This window comes from Phalangium opilio, unplaced genomic scaffold (assembly GCF_054372755.1).
Source record: "Phalangium opilio isolate 3A_F unplaced genomic scaffold, DU_Popi_V2 ptg000024l_1, whole genome shotgun sequence".
Taxonomy (NCBI): domain Eukaryota; kingdom Metazoa; phylum Arthropoda; class Arachnida; order Opiliones; family Phalangiidae; genus Phalangium; species Phalangium opilio.
Window position 1 is genome coordinate 8,836,135 of NW_028324155.1, and position 24,605 is coordinate 8,860,739.

Genomic DNA, 24,605 nt, shown 5'->3' on the forward strand with positions numbered 1-24,605 from the left:
GCTATAACATACACAAATAACTTTCCAGAATCTCTTATAGAACCAGAATTATAATACTTCAAAGAGGAGGTAAAGGCGAAATTGCGAGGTTAGCACCCATATCTTTGGGCAAACACTTGTAGTTTCCACGTGTTTTAAAAGTAGATTTCCGTGCTAGAGAAATGGATGGCAAACGCTATATATGGAATATGATAAGGCAGTAGGGGGGAGTGCTATCCCCTATTCTACCACCGACATAACACCAATTAAGGATTAGGGCAGCTAGCGGTTGACGCGGCCGACATAATTATTAATTGGCTGAGAATCCGAAACCCCCCATCCAACCCTCTTCCCTCCCCCGGCGTCCGCCCTTCGATATCCAAGGCGAGACTAATACAACCTCAAAATGATACCAGAGCCAAATATACAGCGTAGAGGTACGCGTTATACGTTTCCCCTTGACTCAAAAGTAGTCCGTATATTTTGGGCACTAAACTATATCCCTCCGCCCAACGTTTCGTGCCGGCGTAAAATCTAGCCAGCTTATTACGTATACGTAGAACGCCGGCGTATGCAAAAACGACTTTTAATTTCGCGCCTTGACGCTAAAGAGATAAATGAGTTTAGTTCGCTTATAACTAAGCTATACCGAACATCGTTTAGGCTTAGCTAGGCGCCCCTCCCCTCCCCCCTTCAAAAAAATCACCGTGCCAAACTTCTAAGGTTAAATAGGGTACAGATATAAATAACCATATCTTAACAAGATGCCAGACCTTGTTTATCATAAAAAGGCTTCGGGAAGAAATATTTTCAATAAAATTACGTCCAAGGCTAAGCGCACGCGACTCGAGATACACCCAACAAACCCTGAAAACCCCAAAATTCCTTAAGGTTTAAAAAAAAGGTATCAAAACTTTTTCCTTATATATAAATTTCCCAAATTAATTCAATATATCTATCTATATTTTTTTTTTTCGGTGTATATGTCGTGATTGGCTAATTACTAAAAGTATATTTTTACTTGTTTAGTATAAACAGCGTTGGAGATTATTAAAAGGTGATGATTATTTATTACCGTTCATACACCCGAAATTAAAATGACTCGAGCTTCAAAAGTTTCGTCGGTTGCCCCAACCAACTTGGGGGTTAATTTCTCGTTAATTTATACGAAAATATTTAAATTCGCCTAGAAGGAAGCTCATAATTTTGAGGTAAACCTATAGAAAATATCCCTATTTTTGTTAAAACATTCTCGATTTCTAACTTTTGATTAAAAACATTATTCAACTTATGAAACCGTAATTAAAAGTTTATATTTGTATAATAATTAAAAAACTCAACGGCGTGAAAAGAAAAAGGATTACTGATATTTAAAGTGGTTAAGCCTAAATCTTAACTTATTTTTGGAAATTACGTACAAAGTTGAGGGAAACAAACATTTTTCCCTTAAAAGAATTTCCCTTGGAGTTTAAAATTTGGGTTCAAGGAGACCGTTTTCTTCCGTTAAATAATTAAATATAGGCGCGTAGATTTTGCTCGAGACTCGAGTTTTAAATTAAAGGCCCAAAGCTTTATCGGTCTGCGTTGCATGATGGGAAAACACGTTCGAGAAGGTCGGGAGCTAGCTCGGAGATGGCCAGTTAGTGATAGGAAGCAAACCTTACGGGAAAACTGCTCACTAATTTGTCGTCCGTTGTAGCTACACATACACACGGTCACTTCGGGAGCCGCCCGGCCCGGTGTCCCGAAGATAAAAGCTAATTCGAAACTTACCCCCTTGCAACCGACTCAATGCTATAGGACCCACACTCATTCGCCCATTACCAACTAGAGAACCCCTACAAGAATTGCGTTTCTTTTACCCTTGAATATTCTTAGAGACCGTGGTCAAAAGCAGGGCCGGGTTAACCTCTTTCGGTGTGCTAGGCTAAGTATAACCAGAAGTGAGATGAGACTAGAAGTACTGAGCTAACCAAATTCTTCACTCGGAGTCTCGGAGAAAGTGAATATTCTTGATAACACACCAACGGTTGGCCCTCTAGTGGCGGTTTCAGAATTTCCCCTCTAAAACGTGACGCGCTCGCGGCGGTAGACGGCCGAACTAGATTCAAGCACCCGAGTCCGTGTTTCGCCGCTTTAGGTTAAGGGGAAGGGGGTAAGAAATTTTTTTGGAACTCGACCAATTTTTTCTCTCTAGTTTTAGCGCGTGGGAAGCGGCATAAAATCCTCAAATTTGTTCACTAATGCCAGGATCTATTACCAATGCTAGAGCCCTTCACTTCTACTCTCATCTCACTTCTGGTATAACGTCATTCTTTGATACGTTGCCTCAATCCAGGACCGGTCATAATTCTATCTTAAGAGAACTCCAATATAAATCCTTGTAAAATATCTTCCACCACGAGCATCTAAGACAATATTACTGGCAAAATTTGATTAAATTCAGTGTTCTACTACCTATATAGTAGCGCTAGTAGTAGAAATGGTGGCGAGCGAGCTACGGGAGTTTCCGAGGAGGCTAGGCTAAAACTGACAAGAGTCTCTCTAGATATTTAAGCAGAAAAAGGTTTTAAGCGCGCAAAAATCCTCTAAACAAATATGACCTAATTTTCTCAAGCCCCGACTGAAGTAACCACGAGTATTTAGTATCATATTGTAGACAACAATTCAAGCAATCATATCCACAATGAATTTCCTTAAAAGTTTCGTTAGGCTAAAGTTACGTAAGCTTTCAAAGTAGACTGGTCAATAGAGGGTTATAAGTTAAACGGTACTTATGCCGTTTTCGACCGTAAGTTGAAGAGATCGGTCGGGGGGGGGAGGGGGTGTCCGCGTAGAAGAGTCTAGTCCCGGTTAATTTGATAATCGACCCTCGGAGCGAGTGGGAGCGAGGGCAAGATGGACCAGGCGGGGCGGGCAGCATCAGAAACGCCCGCTTTCCAGCAGTAGCTATAGCGGCGCATCTCCAGAGCACCAGTAATTTATAGACTAAAGACAGTAAAGAGGGGGGCATAAAGGGGGGGTCAGCCTGGGGCAAAGATTACTTGCAACAAAGGCGGAGTGATGTCGCTACCATCTCTGGTGGAAGTTTTAAGAAACATTGATCAATATCCGCATTGATTTGAAAATAGCTCGAGTTAACTCGGCTTATATTCCTATATAAACATCAATTAAACAAATTATTATTTTTATTTGTTTAGGTAAACCGCAAAATTAGTATAATTGAATCTAGTTTCCAATAAGAGTAGTACTTCAGTGGCTTGCAATTGAAACCGGTTTTATACAAGAATTACTCAGTATTATATCCTTTGAGATACTTTTGGAAAAGCGGGGAATAATTCAAACAGAAATACAGACACACAGTAACTTGGAAAAACTTCAAATCCCCCCTTGCAAGGAAAATGGATTTTTCTATATTAATTGTAGCGAATAATTCAAAATTCGATTTTTTTCCTTAAATTTGGTTTAATATAAAGGCTTTATAAAAAAAGATTTTAGAAAAAGGAAATCAATAAGACAGAGGAGAGGGGATTGGGGGAGGGGAGGGTAGGTTTTTCGTCTTTCTTTAGAATTCCCTGAAAGGGATTTGACGCCTTATTTGTTTTCCCTTTCGCTCCCGGTTAAAAGTTTCCTTGTTCCACCCTTCCCCCCCTTTCCTTGTCAATAGATACAGGAAATACGCTAAATGAATCGCCCTATAAGACACCCTAACTCTAGTCAAACAAAAAGAAATAGTCATATTTACGATATCTACTCTTGTAACTTTACTTCATCCGGATTGGCTTGTTTTTCAAAGATAGCGTTTATCGCTGACAAAGGCTTAACGGATTTTTTTTTATTTTCATTCCACCCTAATTCTGTTTTTAATATTTTTATTAATAAGGAATTTTGATACGTTTAAAACAGCTCCTTTATACTAAAATCCCGATGGATTGACAGAATGACTAACTGAAACTTCTTTCTTTAGTCATTTGGCCACGATTTTAATTAGTAGCCCAATTAAAAAAAGACCTACAGGAATTCGCCAGAAATAATAAACCTAATCTTTAAATTTTACTAATTAGGCTTAAGAAATGTTTCGGTCGTGCAAGTTCACGAGATTCGATTGTTAAGCCTAAATTTCAATTTTAGGCTTAAGAAATGTTTCAATCCAAGTGAATTTTTGGAATTAAATAAGAAAAAAAAGTTTATAGGGGTCAATTGTTAAGCCTAAATTTCAACTTTAGGCTTAAGAAACGTTTTTCTAATGTTTGTTTCAATTCCTAGACTTGATAGAGGCTATATGGAATACGATTTTAAATTTGCACTTCCTTAAGTTTAATTAGAGAAATTTGGTTTATTTTGGAATATTAACATATTTAATTATGAAAAATAATAATATTTAAAAGCTAGAGGCGATGGGATCGCGGATGGGTCGGTGGGAGGAGGTTCATGGCGAGCAGCAACGACGAAATTAATATTCAAAAGTATTTGCACGAGCACCCCGATAATGGGTTCGCGTATTCCAGATTCTTAAGGCTAATTAAATAACTATGGGAGCCGAGGCCCGAATGAGACCGAGGCTTAAAAATAGTCAAGCCTCGAGCGGTGGGGTAGGCGGTGGGAAGAGAGACGATTACGCCGCGACCACCGACCAACGTCTGAGAATCTAAATTACTTCGTCGTGAATGAATTAAAAACAAAAAAACGAAAAGAGAGCGAGAGAGGGGATTGCCATCTCTAGATGTACGTACATATACAGAATGTAAGTACCGTCTTAATTTTCTGTTTTCTAATTAATTCCAAAAATGGGAGAATGAAAATGAGTGAAAACGTTTAGGGCAAAGACGCCTTACAGGGGACAGATTCCCCGTGTATTTCCTACGGGCCCCTGTAGAAATGTTTTACCCGCAATGCACCAGCTTTCAGCGAGAGAGAGAAGATACTTTTTATTTCGCGTTTCAATTTTTAAAGTGGAATATCTAGATTCCTTTTTCATCTATTTTTAAATGAACTTTCTATTTCCCTGGCCAGTGGCAACCTCTTTGGACAATCACACCCTTAAAAGTAAAATTATAAAGTTTCAAACATTCGCGTATAGTTCACGTTAAAAGAGAGTCAATAAAAGATTATTTAAGAAATATACGAGGATATTAAATTCCTTCTCAGTCATAATAGGACAAGCATCAAAATTTTATTGCCACGTTGAATGAAGGGATAATAGCGTATAAAAGCGCCGTCAGCCAATAAAGGCAAAACCCGTATCGGTTTCCGAAAACAAAGGAATTGTAGCATCGGAAACGATATTAAAGGTATTAAGAGAGTCCGCGCTCAAAAGGCTTAGGTATTGGGGGTCCAACCGGGGGCCCCTTTCTAGACAAACGAACGAGATCCCCTCCTACTCCCCCCAGCTCAACAAAGGATAACGGGGGCTGTACCCCGCCCACTTTAGATATACGATGGGAAAAGCGCCATATGATGTAGTAGTAGTAAGTAGAGAACATAACAGAAGGAAATAAAAAATATTACCCAGAAATTTGGTCCCTCGGTTAAAATGGCCCATTGCGCCCGTTCCCCTTTGTAATGTAAAGAAATATATAATACGAGAATTAAACGAATTTGCTTTACTGAAAATGGAAAAGAAAAAAGAAAATGTAATAGGGGTTTCTCTATGGAATTACTTTACGTCAGTTTTCTTTATTTTTGAGTTTTTAACGTTGAAATATTTGTTTTACGTAATTTAAAATGTATATGGAACTGAATTAAAGAAATAAATGGGAGAAAGTGAAGGGATATTATTACGAGGACGGAAAATAGAGCCGTAATTTCCCTCTAAAATTATTTAATTAAATAAATAAATCATTAGGTTTAATTGATAAATTTTTTGTGTAGATAAATTCCATAGTTAATTCTAATTAATTATTACTAAATTTAAATTACGTTATACGTTATCTTTAAGTAGACTAAAATAAATACGCGAATAAATCAAAAAATATTTACGAAATGGCCCAGCGTTACAAACAAAAGAGAACCATAGACATAAAAACAAATCAATAATCGGTAAAAAATAAAAATAAAAACCTAGGGCCATTGTTCCTAGAGCTCAATAAATGGGCGTTTACGGAAAATGAGAAAAGCTCCGCGAGAGAGAGAGAGAGAAAATTCGCCTTTTCGAATTTTTATGCCATGAAAAAAGAAGAAGAAGCTGAAGAGCGTATATATCCCAAAGATGGAGAGAAGAAGAAATTCGCGGAAGAAAAGATTGGGATAAAAAATTCGGAGGGAGTACCATCAATCTTTGAGACCCTAGTCACTTATACGAAGTTGGCCGTGTTTCCCATCAGTAGCAGACGGTTCCTTGTAATAGGTGGCCCGCACGGTGCCCAGTAGTACCGCGTGGCATTTTGAAATGTACCCCGTGCCCAATTGAGATCCCCGAGAACCTAAGACTGAATCGTCGAGGTAATATTCACGTACCACTCTCAAAGGGTGTTCGCCATCTTATCGACAATTCTATTCCACCGCGGCTTAACCCGTATCCCTTAACGTCATCCCCCCGCTTATTGTCTATTCAACGACGAAACGCGAACAGATTTTAGACGACAATTGAAGTTAGGATCTGGGAGCTATATACTTCCAGGACAGAGTCTGAATTGAAAGGGATGGAAGACACCATCTTCCTCCTCCTATCCTCTCCCACCAGCGTGTCTTCTTGGATTGAAGGTGGGATGGGACGTCTTTCTCATCTTGAGCTTCCATTTAAAGGGATGGTGAAATAACTAATATCACTACATTGTTTTGGCTCTGTATTTGACATTTATTTATTTTTTTCAGAGTACCTTTACCTTTTAAGAGAGGCTCCTCTATCCTTATTAAGTCTTGGTTAAACTACTTAAGGTGCATTGTGTTGCCAAATTTTTCCACCGTATGGGGGTCTTGGGAAACGTCGGAAAGCCAACGTCCTCTCTTATAGTTTCAGAGTCTGGAAAGCATTGTTCCATCTATATCCATCCCTCCGCTTTACTAATTCTATTACTATCCTCTCCCGATCCCTTCATCCCTAAGAAGTGATCCTCTCAAACGCGTGATTAAATTACTCCCCCCCCCATCCTTTCCAAAAGGTAGCCTACCTACCTTCTTGGCAAAACAGAAGATAATTAACTGGAAGTTTATTATCAGAGAAGTTATATCACTCTTTCTATTTTCCCCAAAAGTTATCCTTGTTCGTTACAACTGGAGGTGGATGCATTCAAGGGGTCCACAAGCGTTTTTTACTTAAAAAGGTCATAGGTGTCAAGGGTTTCACTCTGTCCAACAGATTGATTGCCTTTCATTGTTTTCGCGTTTATTCATTTATTTATTTTTTAAGATTAATTAGTTTAAATACTGTAGAAAAATGTGAGATCAAAAGGTCGGGGTTTAAAAAATTCCCGACCATAGGGTCGTAATCAACTTAATAGAGGTGTCTAACACGGAAGTTCGAATGAATTGGTCTAGAGTCAAACCATGGAGAAAAATATGGAGTAAAGACGTTGTTCAAAGTCTAAGAGTGTCAGAGAAAGCAATGGACATTTGTCACCGAAAAGCGTACTCGGGAAGAGTTGATAGCGGTTATTGCTCCCTGTTCCTCGATTCCCACGAAAAAGCCCCAATTCCACCCAACAACCTTCGCTGTCATATCTCTATCTGGGTTAATGACAAACTACACTTACTACAGCTCGACAACCACTAAAGACGTACCCCTTGGTAGAACAAAGCCCCGTTAGACAATTCACTAATATTTTTTTTTTCAAATGTACTTTGGGGTGTGATAAAAACATCCAAGTTCTTGGGAATTACTGTAAACTGGCTTGTATTCGATATTTTTTTGTGGTTTATACTTTCTTATCCCTGGACCACAAAAAATACCGAAAAAACCCGATGGTTTTCATCGTTGGAAATTGAATCTGGCGTACAACGGTAGGTAAGTAAGAATCATGTTGTTGCTAGAAAGCGAGCGAGCAGCGGCGTATGGCCTCCGTCTAAGAACAGTGGCGGATAATATACAGTCCGGCAAATAATTTTTGACCTTACGCCCGTAAGATTAGATAGGAATGGGCAGAAATATCGCCCTCTCAAATAAAGAAACGCGCCTATACATACGGGCCAAATAAAATATAGTGATTTAAAGCTATTTTTACGCGATTCAACTTCTTGGACTATAGCCCATCCCCGTTTTTATAAAACTAGAAAAAAAAGTATTTTTTCCACTTATAGAAACAAACCCGTTCTTTCTCACGAGCGAGAATATATTCACTTATCACGGGACATGATATCAATGAATGGATTCGTTAAAACGCGCGCGCGGAATTTAAAAAATTAAAAAAACGAAAGCGCGTGATTTTTGAATTATAAAAACCGCCTGAAATTACTTCCAAAATTCAAACTTAATCGTTTCTGAAGATGATGGAATCAAAACACTTTGGGCATCGGTGATTTAGACGTAAGATTATGATAGAAAGAAGACGGTGGCCCGCGGAAGTAATATTGAGGAGGGCAGAGAAGAAAAAACGGGGGCGTAAGGGAGATGAAATGGAAACGCAGGTACAATCAATTTGGTCCCCGCCAACGTTTTTCATTCTCTATTTCCGCGTCGACGTCCACGCGCCATGAGCAAGGACATTCCTCTCCCGCTGTCCCTCTTGATTGAGGACCCTAGTAACCCTTGGCTCCACAGCCACCCAAGACCAAGACCGAGAGAGAGAGAGTAAAAAAAAATTGTCGTTAAGAGTTAACGCGCTGATGCTTCGCCACGACAAAAAGAAAGTCGCCTTGGCCCTAAAAGAGACCCAAGACCCGAATATATATCTATATATATATCTATAAAAGAAAACAGTTTTCTCCAACATCCGAGAAAACGATTGGACTATAGGTCTACCGATAATGCCTTCGTCACCTTCTTCTTACAATCTAAGCAACAAAATATCTTCTTGGCCAAATTCCGATATCATTGACCATACAACGTCATAACTTTGGGGTATTAAAAGATACGGGAAAATCCTTTCAGGGAACCAAAGCCTAAATTGTCCTCTATTCAATGATCACTAGTACTTGGGGGTTACGCCAATAGGGGCTGGAGAAAATTTGCTTTAAATTGAAAATTTTCTAAACCTCAACTTTGGAAAGTCAGAGACTTGAAACTGAAGCCCTAATTGTCCTTTACTCGATGGTACTAATTACTCGGTCCACCGTTATATTCTAGTTAGAGACCTCGAAATAATTAGTTTTAAAATACCTGAAACACCCATCTCGGGTCTTAAGTCAAAAAAGGTTTTACAAATATCGTTAAAGTTTTGAGGGTAGGATAGGAAGGAGGAACTATACGCGGCGCGTGATAAAAATAATCAAAGTTTGAAATCGAAAAAGCGAGTTGGAAGCCTTATAAGTAAAAGCCCGCAGTTTTAAAGCAACCAATCGTAACGTTGGCTGGCTGGCTTTGGGGAGGGATACCTATAACGGCGTAGTCCCAACAGAGAGTCTCTTCGCGTAAAACTTTTGGAAAAGTGATTTCTGGGAAAAGTGCGGGAAACTTTTAAGTTACTTTTAACCAAGGGAATGTAAAAGAAATAAATAAAAAAGTCTCCTCGTATGTATGGCGTATGAACCAACGAAATCTATAAATCTGAGCCAGAGTAGAGATGGTAAAGCCGTTCTGGATAAAACCAAGGAGGGAGGGGGAGGGGGAGGAATAGGAACTGATCCTTAAAATCCATCCTTACCCGCGCAAGCACCTTCAACGTATACTTCCAGGGACTAATCTCAACACCATCCGACCCAAGGGGTCGTCGTCTCCCCCTTATAAAACTCGCTTTCAAAACTTAAAGCCATATCTCATAGTTTTCTTCGCTAAAGGAACCCCCTTCTCCCCCTTTTCAAATGACCCCCACGACCTCTTCGTATTATACTAACTTAGCTTCTTGGAAAGACAAATATTTCGACACGACGTTTCCTCGTACCTCTCTAGGAATAATTTTGGGGCACGGTACACTTGATAAGGCGTTAAGTTAGTATATTAGTGGGGGCCCATCTCTAGGGGCCTTGATAGGTGGTAGGCGCTTTATAGTGGGACGTCTACATGTTACGTCTCATTAACCGCTAGGCTAGAGCCAGCTCGACAAACTGTTATAGGTGAGTCGCTCGCTAAACTCTAACCCTAAGAGAGAGAGAGAGAGCCGGTCATGTACTTGTACAACCAAAAATGAGAGGATGTCACGATCACGCGTCAAAGTTGAATATGACCAAAGACTGACGGGATGGTTACTGGCGCGCACTTTTATTCGGTTTTCGTAAGTGGACAAACTATTACGGCGTATAATACATTAAGGAGCGCAGTTTTTGGCACCAAGGCCAGGCTCCTAGCTGCTCGAACGCGCTATATCTCTCTCATTATCCCCTGTTGCGCGAGGAAGTGGTGACGGTGGCGGAAGAACCCTTCCGGAAGAGTGATCACCCTGCGAATGGACGATACACCATACTATCACCATTTCACCACGTTCTCAGCGACAAGAAGCCTTAAATACTACTTCCTATCATTTTTACACCCAATATACCATGGTCTCGCGCTAACAATGAATGAGCTTGAGAAGAATATAATTTGTAGAATATTCAGAGCAATTGGAAGTTTCCGCCTGAAGCTGAATTGATTCTCATCAGAATAGACTGTAACCATTTCTATCTGATCTATTTCTACCCCAAAAAAGTTTCGCTGTAAGCTTAAGAAAGGGACAATTGAAATGGTTTAGCCAAGTTTTCCAGAAACTGGACCACAATTTCACATCCATATAAGTAACCTTGCTTATTTATTCGTTAATCTTTTCCTCGTTATGTGTTAGAAATTATTCACGTGAAATTCCAGTTACGATATTTTAATCTTGACTCACGTGGTGCGGTGAAGGGGAGGAGGGTGTTAATTTTTAAGAGAGGCGCATGAGATGGAGAACTATTTAAAACTATACTAGGTGGTGGTGGGGGCAGTCAACGCCAAACCCCAAACCCCACGCGCGCTCGCTCTTAGTTTTATAGCCAATCGAATAGGGGAAAGGGGTAAGGTAGATATATACCCCATAAAGCTAATGCCGGGGCCCCTTAAAAGCTAATATATTATACCCTTGATCAAAATCGATAGGTAATTAGCGTTATTATTACTATACTACAAGTAAACCTCCTCGCACCCCCAAACCTAAGCAATCACCATCAATGGCTCGCGGTATAATGGTGCATGGGTTAAACCTAGAAAGTTTTCGGGAAAACTTTCTCCCTCTGGCAAACTATTTTTCGGACCTATAATGTAAAATTGACACAGGTCATCTAGTACGATGTCCTTGGGGTCACATTACGTATCTATTCCATCTTTCGGATGATGAGAAACCATCACCGGGACATCAGGCAGCGAGGGTGCGGTTAAAAGAAATCGGTGTTAAAAAGTTTTATCAAAAACGTATCGGGACATGCCTGGTATAAGTCGTTTGCCGCCAGGTATCGCGGGAAATATATACAGCACCAGAAGATTATGGAATAACTTCTTTTTCCTACAGTTATAGGTATGTGGTTCGGAAGTAAGTTAGCTAGTGGTTGCGTTGAAAATCGATGAAGTGCCCATGCAGTTTGGTAATGGAGGTATAGCTCAAATGGACATCAGTCAGCAACCCTACTAAGGTACCTTAAGATAATGGTAGTCAACCAAAGTATGGGTTCAACTGACACCAAGCTTGAACTATTCGTTTGTTGCACTTCATCCGGAATTAAACACCACCACACGACCTGACAACCAAAAACTTTCAACGACGAAAAAAGTTATAATTCTTTTTTTCTCGTGGTTGGGGTTTGCTCTCAGCACCACCGTCTATATTTTCTATTACCATTTGGTATATCTGCGGTATATCATTTAGGTCTTTTGGATTTCGTAGAAACATTTAGAAGTTCATGTAGCAACCAGTCATCTCTCTCCCCTCATCCACCCCGGGGTCCTCAGAAACCATAGACGAGAACTGAAATCTCAGTTGGTCCTAGCCCCATTTTTGGTTTTGGGTTGAAACCGATATTAGGAAAAGTTTCAAAGCTAGATTCTATACGAGAGAGAGACTTTTGATATTTTTCCCATTCCAAGAAGATATACCTGGCGAGTAATGGCCCGTGAACGGTATTTACAAGCAGGTACGACGCGTAATTTCGGGAAACTTACCCCCTGATATACACCCTCATATTTCCAACCGCGATATAAATATAACCCGACGTCCGTAAACAAGAGGTATATCGCGTTCTATTCCTCCCGACCAGAATGTTCTAGCATATTTATCCGTATTTAGGCCTAAATTCTCGACTTATTTTTACTTCAATTATATATACTTCTAAAGTAGGCTTAGGTGATGAAGTCGTTTTAGCTTTCGGTTGAAGAGTGAGGGGAGGGGGAAGGGGAGGGGGGATGGAAATCCACAGTTTATCCTATACGGATCGGCGCGTTCAAACGACGAAACTGAAACTAGATTCTTGGCCGGACACTCGAGTCCCGTTCGCACTGAAACAATTATTTTACGCCAGCGATAAGGGAAATTTAAAATTTAAGGAAGAATCGAGCCCGCTTAAATCACAATTTAAGACGCGATATTAAAATTAATTTACTTAATATGAATGTTAATGAATATTCCCATTGTAAAACGTCTTAAAGACAGTGATTTCTCGACCAAGTATAGAAAAAATAAGACGGTGCTTCCCAAATATAATAAAATTGTAAGAAAAAAAATCACCCGTTCTGAGATGACATTAGTAGTAATGACCACCCAGATAGACATGGATTCAAGATGGCGACCATCTTGGATCCACGTCTATCTGGGTGGTTATTACTACTGACATTTTAATCGATTAAAAAAAATCCGCGGTCGTAGTGCATACGGGGCCTTCCTCTATATAACGCTGATTCGTAAAATTCTCATCTCGTATCTCTACTATACAACTATAAGAGACTGGCGGGCTTTTGGTGGTCGAAATACGTTATATACCTTTCCAACGGAAATAGAAATTCAAAGAGAGATTCCAAAGCTAGGAACCACGCTATACCATTTCCCTCCATCCACGTCTCTATGGTACCCTTAGGAGGTTATTAAAGTTAGCAGATTGGATGGAAAAGTCAGCTTTACCCACCAAACTAAAGAATACCTTCATTACCAACACGAATAGTAACCTTTAGAAGCTTGAAAAGGGTCGAAAACGCTTCGTGGTGTTCTGTTATCATCAATATTCATGGAGATATATTAATCGTTACGGTTAATATAAGTTGAAATGGAAGACGAAATAATATAAAAAAGAATTCCATTTCTTATATACTGTATAATGTGTTTTGGTTGGCGCGAGAAAAAAATTTGACATTGGCGCCAAAAAGGGTTTCCCGCGTTTATGACACGTGAATTTAAATAACACGGATATGTATCTATGTATTAACGGAAAATAATTTTACATATCGCGTGTCAATAAAGTTGTCACTTTCCCCCCGGGCTTATTATAATAGCGTACGGGTAGGTCCGGGGTTAAAGGTCATCATATTCGTACTAGCCGTATAGAAAATGACTAGACTAATATACTAAACTTAAATTTATATAAAAAAAACGTATGAACTTACGATTATAACTCTTCAGTAATTGTCCATTCACTGATCAATGACTCGAGCTTGTAAAGTTGTCCACTCCACTAGAACAACTTGAGGTCCTCTCGACTGTACTCATGTAGTTTTCCAGACGTTTTCTGTAAAAACAAAAGTTATATTTCGTTAAATTTACAACAAAGGTCATAAAAAAATAAATAATAATAGTACCTAAAAAATATTAGACGAAATTATTATTTTTTAAATTTAACGTGGGAATTTGAAAGCAGCTTGCAATAAGTCTAAAAATATTAGAACTTAAGATGATGGTGTGTATAGTCTCTTAGCCCCTTATTATGACGGACCATTTTGAGTCAAATTATTCCCATAATTTACAGAACGTTATTCGAATTTTTTTACCAATTAAGAAAAATTAAATAGTTTTTTTTGGGGGGGGGGGTATCCATCCAAGTTGCTAAGAGAGTAACGGTGAAAGAATAAAGATGGAGGGACGTTATAAATCATGGTTAATCTCTGACAGCTAATGGCAAATGAAAAATTACATCCCCGCAAAATAAGCTAGCCGACGAAATTTGCATTTTAACGCTACTTTTGAAATAAAAACTATACATCGTTCGCGATCAAATAAGTAATAAACCGAAAAGACTTCAAGATGGCGTGTTTTAATACCCGTTCAATTCATTCATCCAGTTCGAACAACGAGTGACTGTATACGAAAATAAGCCTTGGTTTAAAAAAGAAAGAAAAGGCTTATTCGCTTCAATGTTTTTGAGGCGGTAAAAATAATATTCTGATTCAAATTCCCTGACACCTCCCGGATTCCCTGATGAATCCCCGTGAGTTTCCCTGACCCTGCGTAAAACTGGACACCTATAGAGAATTATTTGTCATTAAAATTAGATGTCATTCTTTTTATATTTTTCAAAAAAAGGTTGGTGATACTAGGAATGAAAAAAAAAAATACCTTGAACGACCTTTTCATCCCTTTTTACTTTTAGAAGAAGAGGAAGCCCAAGAGGAGAAAGATGGAGAGAGAGAGAGAGAGAGAGAAAATCGAACAAGAGAGTCGAGCTATAGCCTTATCCATCCAAAAAAAGAAGGTCCACGGAGAAGAAAATCGAAAAAATCTAATTACGTTTGACACGATGACCCTGCCATAGTCCTTTTCCCTATACCTAGAAACCTCCAGTCCCAGTCGCCCCCCGGCCCCTTGAAATGACCACTAGAAGTAACGCGAGGTAAGTTTCTTCCCCCTCCCCCGCGCCGCTTTTTACCGTTTTTTTCCCTTCTTCAGGGGTCAGTACCGTCGGGGTCATCTAGCTCCGGTGATGGAGGCTTCAAAATTCAATGGGATCTTAACCTTCCTCCATCCGGTAAAATTGAGCGGCGCCTGATAATGTCTCGATATACTAAAGTGGACTGAACTTTCTTAAGGTAGCCTAAAGGATTCAGCGTAAAGGACAAATAGAGGTCAATTGAATTGAGGACAATTAGGCACGGATAAAACATTCTCAATGTTTGAAATGTCGGTATAAGTTGGATAACAACAAACTTCCGCTTAAATGTACCACGAACGTAAGCTCGTCTCGAAAATGGTCATATAAGTTTGACCCTCAATGCGTCTGCCTTCCTCTGGTCTTACTGGGGAGAGCCAGAGCGGGTCTTTCTTTTGACGGCAGTGGCATCGTCCGTCGATTGCCGGAATTACGGCGTTGGAGCGAAAAAGATCGCTAAAGTTAACCCCCTTCTTGGCCAATATAAAGAATGAACAGTTTGAGGGTTATAGAAGACTGGCATGGTGAATGAAAAAAAAAAAATAAGGAAACCTTCTCGAATTCAACATCGGGTGCCCTTTCGACTCCCGCTTCCCATTTGATGACGTCCACACCCCCCGCGGCCGAATTCGAGTGGTCACTCAATACCCCCCCCCCACATCCACTATTCCTTCCTTCTCCTCCGACACTCCGAAATATACGTTGGAATACACTCTTAAAAACGAATACGTTCTCTATTATGGGACACTATAAATCTACCCATTCTTAGGTTGGTCACTTTCATTCGTGGTCACCTTCAATATGTCAATCTTGGTAGGGGGGATTTTTCTTTTCCTTTCCTTGGACAAGATGGTCAGTGGTCAGAACTTGGGAATATATTCTTGGACCGGTTTGCAACGACAGGGGCTACTTTCCGTGTTAATCCGCCTGAATGGTTTTTAAACCGCGCATCTAAAATTTTCTTTCATAAATTCTTAGGCGTGAAGATTGTAATTAGGTCATATAACCGTTCCATCCGTACTATTTACTTTAATACCAAGTTTAATATACGTATTATTCCGCCATAACTCTCGCTTCTTTGTCAAGCGCGTTTGAACAATAGAAGTCTATTAGGCGAGAAGATGGTAAACGCGTACGTAGAATTGTCGGGAGGTGTGGCGAGGGGAGGGAGGTGGTAGGGGTGGTTCTTGATTACAAATCAATACTTGTCATATCTTAGAGCAAAGTGTAAATAGAGCCGTAAGCCTTCCGTCACACTGCCAATTGATTCCGTCACTAACATCCCCCGGCCGCACGCGGCATTATCGTTTCTTATACGACCCAAGCTAAAGAAAGAAAGACAGACAAACATAGCGCGTACGCCATACCCCCACTTGTTTTTATCGGGACTTCATATTTTGTTCGCTAGCTGGAGCAACGCTCTTTGAGGAATGAAATTCCACAAAGCAGACGATATTCTAGAAGTTTATGCGACTCTCGAAGACCTTAAGTGTATGGTGGACTTGTTAATTCTAAAGAAGCATTCGCAGTGACCTCGATATACTAGAAAACTAATTTCCCTAATTACTCATGGACTGTTGTCCTATCTCCAAAGGCATATAAAATTCATTATTATGACGTAGTAAGCTAAGAGTTTACTATCTTGAAGTATAGAGTAATTTCGGTTGAGAGGGGGAGTGAACTGTGTATCCCCTACGTTAGGGGCAACTTTGTACTAGAGAATACTATTTGCCCCCGGAAGGGAAGGGGGGATATCACTAAGGTAAGAGATAGAGGGTTATGACGTTGCCGTATATGGGAAAGAAATTACTCTATGGCTTACTTTTAGAAACTATAGAGTCACATTCGCTTCCGTTTTCCAGGTATAAAATTTAGTGATGAAAAATTAGGGTTAGGCCTAAAAAAGAAATTGCAAAAGTAACTTCCCCCCACCAAACCTGGAGTTTAATTTCCTGTTTCTTTTGATTTTGGGTTTGGAAAATGGCAACCCCGCCATAAAGATGGAGATGGAGGATCACTATGTTCTATACGAGAGAGAGATATCATATTCCCAAATACATATCCCTATATATATGTTATATCTAGGAAAGCGTCCATACGCCATCGTAGCGTAACTGCCTAAAGCATATAGTGTACAAATCCCATGGCCTAAAGGGTCTCTGTTCTTTCGTAGTTCAGAGGCTATACACACACACACATACCACTCTTTCTCTGATCAAACGGATTTGGGAAGTCGCCGCCAATTTTGCTAGCTATCTGTATTTTGTTTCCTTTTCGTGAAAAGCCAAGGCGGTGGTGGTAGGTATCTTGATACCAAAACCACGAGTCTCTTTCTTTCTCCCTATACACAAGAATCCTCTCAAAATAACCTCCATTACATAAAGAAGTCGGTATGGCTAGCAAAGATTACTATAAGACGCCATGCCATATATCGTACGGGTTTATTCTTTTTTTCTTCGAGTCTTTGAAAAACAAACGGGTAAATTGCAATAAGTCATATCATGAATTTACTCGTATACACACACGAATAACCCAACCTCGAATTAAAAACTTTAGGGGTAGTTTCCACGAAATTAAAAAAATATTAAAATTATCAAAAACAACAACTTTTGATTATAGTTTGAAATTTTCCTCGTAATTTTGATAAAAAACTTTTTAGTTAAAACCTATACTTTTAAAATTTTAACTATGTTTATCGACGCCCCAAAACATAACCCATATTTTTCAAAACATCTGCTAAAATATATATTTTTCCCAGACCTAATTACCTTTCAACAATATGGGAAATAGAAAATTATAGTGTTCAAACCCACGCTTTTGGTACGCTTGACCAATATTCGTCCATTCGTCGATCACAAAAGAGCGCGATAACTAGGTATCTATCTATGCCCATTTGGAGTGACCATACTCGGGATGTCCTCGGACGCGATGAAGGTCGTCGAAAAAGCCTTGTTTTACGCGGGAATTTTTAATAAATCAAAAGAAAACCGAGTAATTCAAAGTTCGGAATACGAGGTTAATACGGTTCAAAACAGTTCATGGAGACAGATTTATCGTGGGACGAAATTAACCACCAAATTTTTATTATTGATCATTCATTGTTACTTGCTTCATTCCGTGTGTAGTTGCGTCTTGTACAGCGCCAGGAAACCAAAATTTAGCGACTTTTTCTTTAGTTTATCGACAATAGTTCGATGCTTAACGTCAACGGTGACAATCAATTACTTTGTCTTTAATCAGGAATCAATTCAGCTTCGAGCGACGCAAATAAGTAATTACGGTAAATTACGAGGGTTCAAAGTTGCGTCAAGACTCGGGGTCCAGTCAACGATATTGGTTATATTTTCGGTCGTGTACGTCGCGTACCGATTAAGTTGCAATTACTATTGGGTCACCAATTCAATCGCGTTCGAAGCCTACATCGACGAGTACTTGTACGGTTGCGAATACTTGAAAAGCGTTAAATGGCTCGGCTGGACGGTGGTCATCGTGGAATTGACAACTTATATTTGCGTCGTCAGTTACAATTTTTTGGCCTACGTTTACATTATCGTTTTGAGCAACATTCTGAGCGAAAAATTAGACGATTTTCTAATATGGTTTCGACAACTCGAATCATTACGAGGAAATGTGGATAAAATTAAAAAAATCCATACCGAATTACTGGTTTTAATTAGGGTCTTTAGTGATTTATCTAGTTACGTCTATTTAATGTGGTTACTAGATTGGATGGAAGTTTACGTTGTCGATGTACCCAAGATTATAAGATGCGTTTGGAAACGTAAGTACAGTCGTATATAATTAAACTATAAACGTATTTATGGAGACTCGTTTCTAGGGGATACGTTCTACAGTCTTCATTATTCGATAGTTTGTGGAGTGACCTTCGTCAGCTCTCTTCTTGTTTCATTCGCTCTTTCGGAAATCCATTCCCACCAATCACGATTGATGATCGCCTTGCAATTAAAATTAGCATTGGATAAACCTTGTCGGAGGGATCAAGAACATCTAAATAGATTTCTATTCAATAAAATATGGATGAGCGAGCGCATGACGCAAATCACGGTTTTCAAGTGTTTCGCCGTCACCAAATCCTTAATTCTCAGCCTCTATTTTATAGTAACTACCTACGTAGTGTTTGTCGTCCAGCAATTGCAAAAAAATTAGCAATTCCATGTAGTTTAAGACTGGCTAAAAGAATTGCACTCACTGTACGGGAGTTCCCATTGTTGTCGATTCATTTTACCTATGTAAGTTTAGCCGCCCCCGTCTAAATACATATTGACGTCACTATGTCATTGTTGTCATTGTTATTTAAAGGCGCAGTCTCTAAATAAATAAATACAATGCAAAATAAAATTATCGATTTTTTCCATTTCAGAAAATCATTTAGAAATTTTTTAGTAGGGCGTTATTATTGTTATTGTTGATGAGGAGGGTACGCGCCCTAGCACCGATGCCAAAGGCATATTGTGCATCCTCGTAATCAGGCCTTGAATAGGCCTGTAGCTGCAGCGTAGCGAAGAATTCGCTCCACCGTGAGAGAGGAGACCCTCGAGGGTTCCAGGGTGTGTGAATCAAAATATTCTAATCTAAGCGAGGCGAAGTAGTCGCACTCGCAAAGTACGTGGGCGGATGTTTCTTCCATCTCCTGACACGACCTACAGAGAGGGTCGTCGGCAAAACCCATCAGATGGAGGTGCCTATTAAGCCGGCAATGCCCGGTCAAAAGACCGGTGGCCAGCCTAATATCCCATCTGCCGAGCGAAATTAGGTCCCTAGCACGAGACCTGCAGGGACCATCGACAAACAACTTTGTCTGTCTCTGGCCCTCCATGCTGTGCCAGAGCTGATTTTGTATGACAGTCAACCTGTCATGCAGACACCGTTTGACGTGCCTGTAGGGGATGGGGACGGCCGGCTCCGGCCCCAAGAGCTTGGCCTCCGCACCCCTTTTCGCAAATCTATCGGCTTGCTCATTGCCATAATATCCGCTATGCCCTGGCACCCAGTACAGCAGAACCCTGTTGCAGGATGCCAGTCGCGCTAGCAGGTCGAGGCAGCTACGCACCAGTTGAGAAGAAATCTGACACTGGTTCAGAGCGTTCAGGGCAGCCTGACTGTCAGAATAAATTCTCACAGTCCGTCCGGTATACCCTTTGTTAATACAGTAATCTGCGCAATAACAGATCGCGGCAATTTCAGCCTGGAACACACTAGCGAAGGTGCCCAGGCAAGCAGAAAAGCCGACCCTTGTGGTTTGACAGTAATAGCCGGCGCCAGCGCCGGAATCAGTCTTGGAGCCATCGGTGAACCAAATGGTTTCACCCCCAGTGCCAAGAGGCAGCAGGTTAGTCCACTCTGCCCGACTGGGGAAGTGGATACTGAATGGCTTAGTGAAATCAAAACTGGTGACGGTTTTGTCAGAGCACATCGTAAGCGACGGCTCAAGTGCGGCGTACTCCCGAAAGAGCTTCGTATGGCTGTAATCCCAAAGTCTTGGAACCCAACAGCCACTAATGTTGAGCCTGTAGGCTCCCATGACAGCCTCCTCCTCAATGAAGAGATGAAGAGGAAGCATGTCGAGGAGCACCTCCAGGGAAGCAGTTGGGGTCGATCTCATGGCCCCCGTAACACCAATGCAGGCAAGCCTTTGAAGCTTGCGCAGGGCAGCCTGCACCGTCTTAAGCCGGACCCTTGTCCACCAGACAAGTGCCCCGTAAGATAGTATGGGTCTGATGATCCCAGTATAGAGCCAGTGTACAGCCTTGGGGTTGAGGCCCCAAGTCTGGCCGACAGAGCTCCTGGTCCTCCAGAAGAGCATCTTGGCCTTCTTAATACACCGATCAAGATGCGGCTTCCATGTGAGTCTACAATCAAAAGTCACCCCCAGGTATTTCACCTCGGAGGACTTTGTCAGGACCTGGTCAAAGAAAGAGATATCATTGAACAGATCCTTAGTATTCTTCCTCGTAAAAGGAACAAGGACAGTTTTATCAGGATTAACGGTGAGGTTAACCGCCTGACACCATTGCTCCACGCTAGAGAGAGCAGATCTCATAAGCGCGGTAACAGTATCCGGGAACTTCCCCGTAAAGACTATCGCTACATCGTCCGCATACCCGAAGCAGCAACAGCCCCCAGCACCCCCGAGCCTCCCCAGGAGCTCGTCCACCACCAGGCACCACAACAGGGGGGAGAGCACTCCACCCTGAGGGCAGCCCCTGCTGGTAGTCACCCCTAGAGAGTCCCCAAGGAGGGACGCCGACACCTCGCGGTCGGTAAGCATGGACTTGATCCAGCGGCCAAGAGTGGCGCTGATGCCAAATCTCTCAACAGCTTCAGTAATAACCGAGCTAGAGACCTTGTCAAAGGCCCCCTCGATATCGAGGAAGACAGCCAGTGAAATTTCCTGAAACTCGAATGCCCTATCCAGGCAATTCGTAAGGCCGTGAAGGGCCGTCTCAGTGGATTTGCCTTTTTGGTAGGCAAATTGTGAAGAAGAGAGAGGAGTTACCGAAAGTACCTCGTCTCTGATGTACCTGTCCACCAACTTCTCCAGAATTTTGAGGAAGAAGGAGGTCAGGCATATGGGTCTAAATGCTTTCGCCTCGAGATAGGAAGCCTTCCCGGGCTTGGGAATAAAGATGACCCTAGAGCGTTTCCAGTCACGAGGTATGTGACCGAGAGCAATGCAAAGTCTGTAGATCTTGCATAGCGGAGAGGCGATGTGGTCTAAGCCCTCCTGCAAAAGCAGAGGGAAGACCCCATCGGGTCCCGGAGACTTGTAGGGCTCAAAACAGTTGACAGCCCACCGAAGCTTGGGAATCGTGACAACCTGTCTGGCTACAAGCCAGTCTTCCCTCTTAGCCCTGTACAGGACAGGGTAGAGAGAGTCAGGGTTTGTTGGATTAATAAAAGTAGAATCAGGAAAATGGACCTCCAGCATATGCTTGAGAGTCTCAGCCCCAGATTTAGTGTACACACCCTCCCGTAGCTTAATAGCATTAAGTCGATGTGTGCTGTCGTGCGCTAGAATCTTCATGACCCTAGCCGTGGCAGGGACATTGGAGATTTGCTCACAGAAGGTCCGCCAGGAGTCCTTCTTAGCAGCTCTAATGGCCCTGTTGTAGGCGTTAAGGGACTGCCTGTATCCAGCCCAGTCACCCGTGCGCTTGGCTTTGTTAAAGAGCCTGCGCGTGTATTTACGAAGCCGGCTGAGATCCGCGTTCCACCAAGGGACAAGCCTCAAGCGGTTGACGGTCTTAAGTGGGCAGTTCCGGTGGAACGACTCCATGATGGAGCACTGTAAATCACCAGCAGCCCGATCAAGATCCTTAGGTGAAGTAAGTTTAAGAGTGTGACCCCCTCCGTAGCGTAGGATTAGGTCTTCCCTATAGCCGGCCCAATTAGTCCGTTTTGGGTTGCGTATCTCCGTCCCCGCCGGGACAGAAGTAATCGCGACAGTAAAGCAGATGTGCCTATGATCCGACAGAGACGGTTCATTTGACACATGCCAGTTAGACACGGAAGACACGAGGTTTTCTGTGGCTAGCGTGAGGTCAATGACCTCCCTTCTATTAGAAGTAACAAAAGTAGGTTCATTGTTTTGATTAAGAATATAGAGTTTACAACCAACTAAATATTCTAGTAAATCATCACCCCTCTTGTTGCAGTCAGAGCTGCCCCACGTGATGTGATGAGCATTGGCATCGCAGCCAATGATTAGTTTGTCCCCTCTCTTTTCACATTGATTGACCAAATTGATCACCTCAATTGTCGGGAGAGAGTCCGCGTCGTGGGCAAAGTATGCGGAGGCAGCCGTGATAGTCAACTTGGCATGCCCAGTGGCCAGGACTAGATTCACGGCCGCCGTGTCCTGGGATGTGTACAGCGGTAGGGAGATACAACAAAGATCCCTCCGAACCAAAATACACGCCCTAGGTCTAGCAGCAGTTTGGTCATAGAATAGTGACCCCGCCGCGTCAAGACCGAGGATTTTGCCATGGCAAATCCACGGTTCTTGTATGAGGGCCAGATCAAGACCCTCTATAGCAAACCTCCTGCAGAGTACCGCAGAGGCCGCCTTACTATGGTGCAAGTTGATTTGAATTGCACGTAGCGTCCCCATGGTCCCTAAGAGAGGGGTTCAGAAGGGACCTAGCTACACCTCATCGGTCCCGAGAGGGCTAATGGCACCTCCCCCCCCCGACAGGCGAGCTCCCAGTCCCAAGATCCTCCCCCTCACCAGGACCACTAGAACGCTCATCGGCTGAACCCCGAAGGGTCCCATCCGATTCTTCCAGTAGGGTGGACTCATCCATGGAAGAACAGACTTCCGAATGAGCCACCCCCCCCTCCCCCTCTGTGCCTAGAGCGACACCAGAGAGTAGGGCGTTTCGAGAATATTCTCTTTTATTCTGTCCTTGTTGGTGTCTTTCGTTTTAGCCATGTTTGTCAGAATCGCGAAGTTATTATTCAGTCATTTAAAAGATGTCGGGAATCGAAGAGCGCGGTTCTCTTCTTCTAACAATATTGACCAAGTTCGGCCTTCTAAAAAATGCGCGTAACCCTAAAACAATCGTTCTATTGATAATCACCCACTTGTACTTTATAAATTGTTGCGTCTATTCAATTCGATACGCGTTAAAAACCGATAAATTCAGCATGTTGTTTTTTAACGTCTCGGCCATGGTACGATGCGGTATTTCGGCTTTTACGGTGGCTTACCTGTGTCGAAACCACGAGGAAATAAACAAGTTTACCAAAGTGGTTTCGCGGAGTAACACCGAGTATAAATACGGTTCCGTTTTCTTGCTAACTCTTACGACGTGCGTCATTATTTTCTACGTCTCTGTTCACCTGAATGTATTCCTACAAATTGACAACGTCAAGATACTGTCCGCGCAAATTGACCGCTTCTTGTACAATCTCCAATTTCTATCGGTTTATCCGTCGATGGCCAAAATGAGCCTGATGGGCGAATCCGTGGTGTATGTCTTTTGCATGGTACCCGATTTCCTGGGTCAGATATTCGTCATTGACTCGGCGTGGCGTTTGAATCGGATCATGTCCAACTTCGATGTAAAGTTGTTCGAGTCGGGAGTAGCTTGGCGGGTTGAAAAGGTTAGCGTCGAACATACCACGGTTTTAATCACGATCGACAAATTTAAGAAGTTATTTGGAGTCTTATATTTCTTATGGTTAATCGATTGGGTAATGTTTTTCACGGTTGACACGCCATCGTTCACGGTACTTCTGCGATCTGGTGAGTTGATAGATACAAAATAATAAGGACACGTCATTATCAAGTTGTCCTTGACCTTCCTTATTATCTAACTTCATTCTTGATGGTAATTCGTCACGCTATGAAGAACTATTTAATGATTTATTCGACAGATTACGCCCCAACACAGACATTGTATTTTATAATCTCAACTTTCGCAACTATCACATTTTCTTTGACGGTTTCCTTCGCCTTGTCAGATGTCCGAAGCAATCATATTCTGACTCATCGTCGTTTGCACGCCAACTATTTTAAATTGGTTCAAGAAGAGCGGTATTCTTGATGAAGAAATTCAGTACGGCCGAACCAATAGCGCAAATTACGTTGCTTAAATATATTCCGGTTGAAAAATCCCTTATTTGCAGCCTGTATTTATTGGCGTTTAGTTACGTCGTCTTTTTCGCGGATCAGTTGCAAAATGAAGTCTTGTAAATGACAAAGTTACGCGTCTTCT

The 24,605-nt window shown here is 41.7% G+C and overlaps 1 long non-coding RNA gene across 1 annotated transcript in view; it reads right to left on the reverse strand.

Annotated features, from left to right (window-relative positions):
* LOC149692721 (uncharacterized) overlaps window positions 1-19,259 on the reverse strand; it is a 54,554-nt gene extending 35,295 nt beyond the window's left edge. The window contains exons 1-2 of the long non-coding RNA XR_016382857.1: window positions 17,679-19,259; window positions 13,610-13,731 (exon numbers count right to left, since the gene is read on the reverse strand). This is a non-coding gene — a long non-coding RNA (uncharacterized LOC149692721). The remainder of the gene's footprint in view (window positions 1-13,609; window positions 13,732-17,678) is intronic.
* Window positions 19,260-24,605: the final 5,346 nt, after the last annotated feature.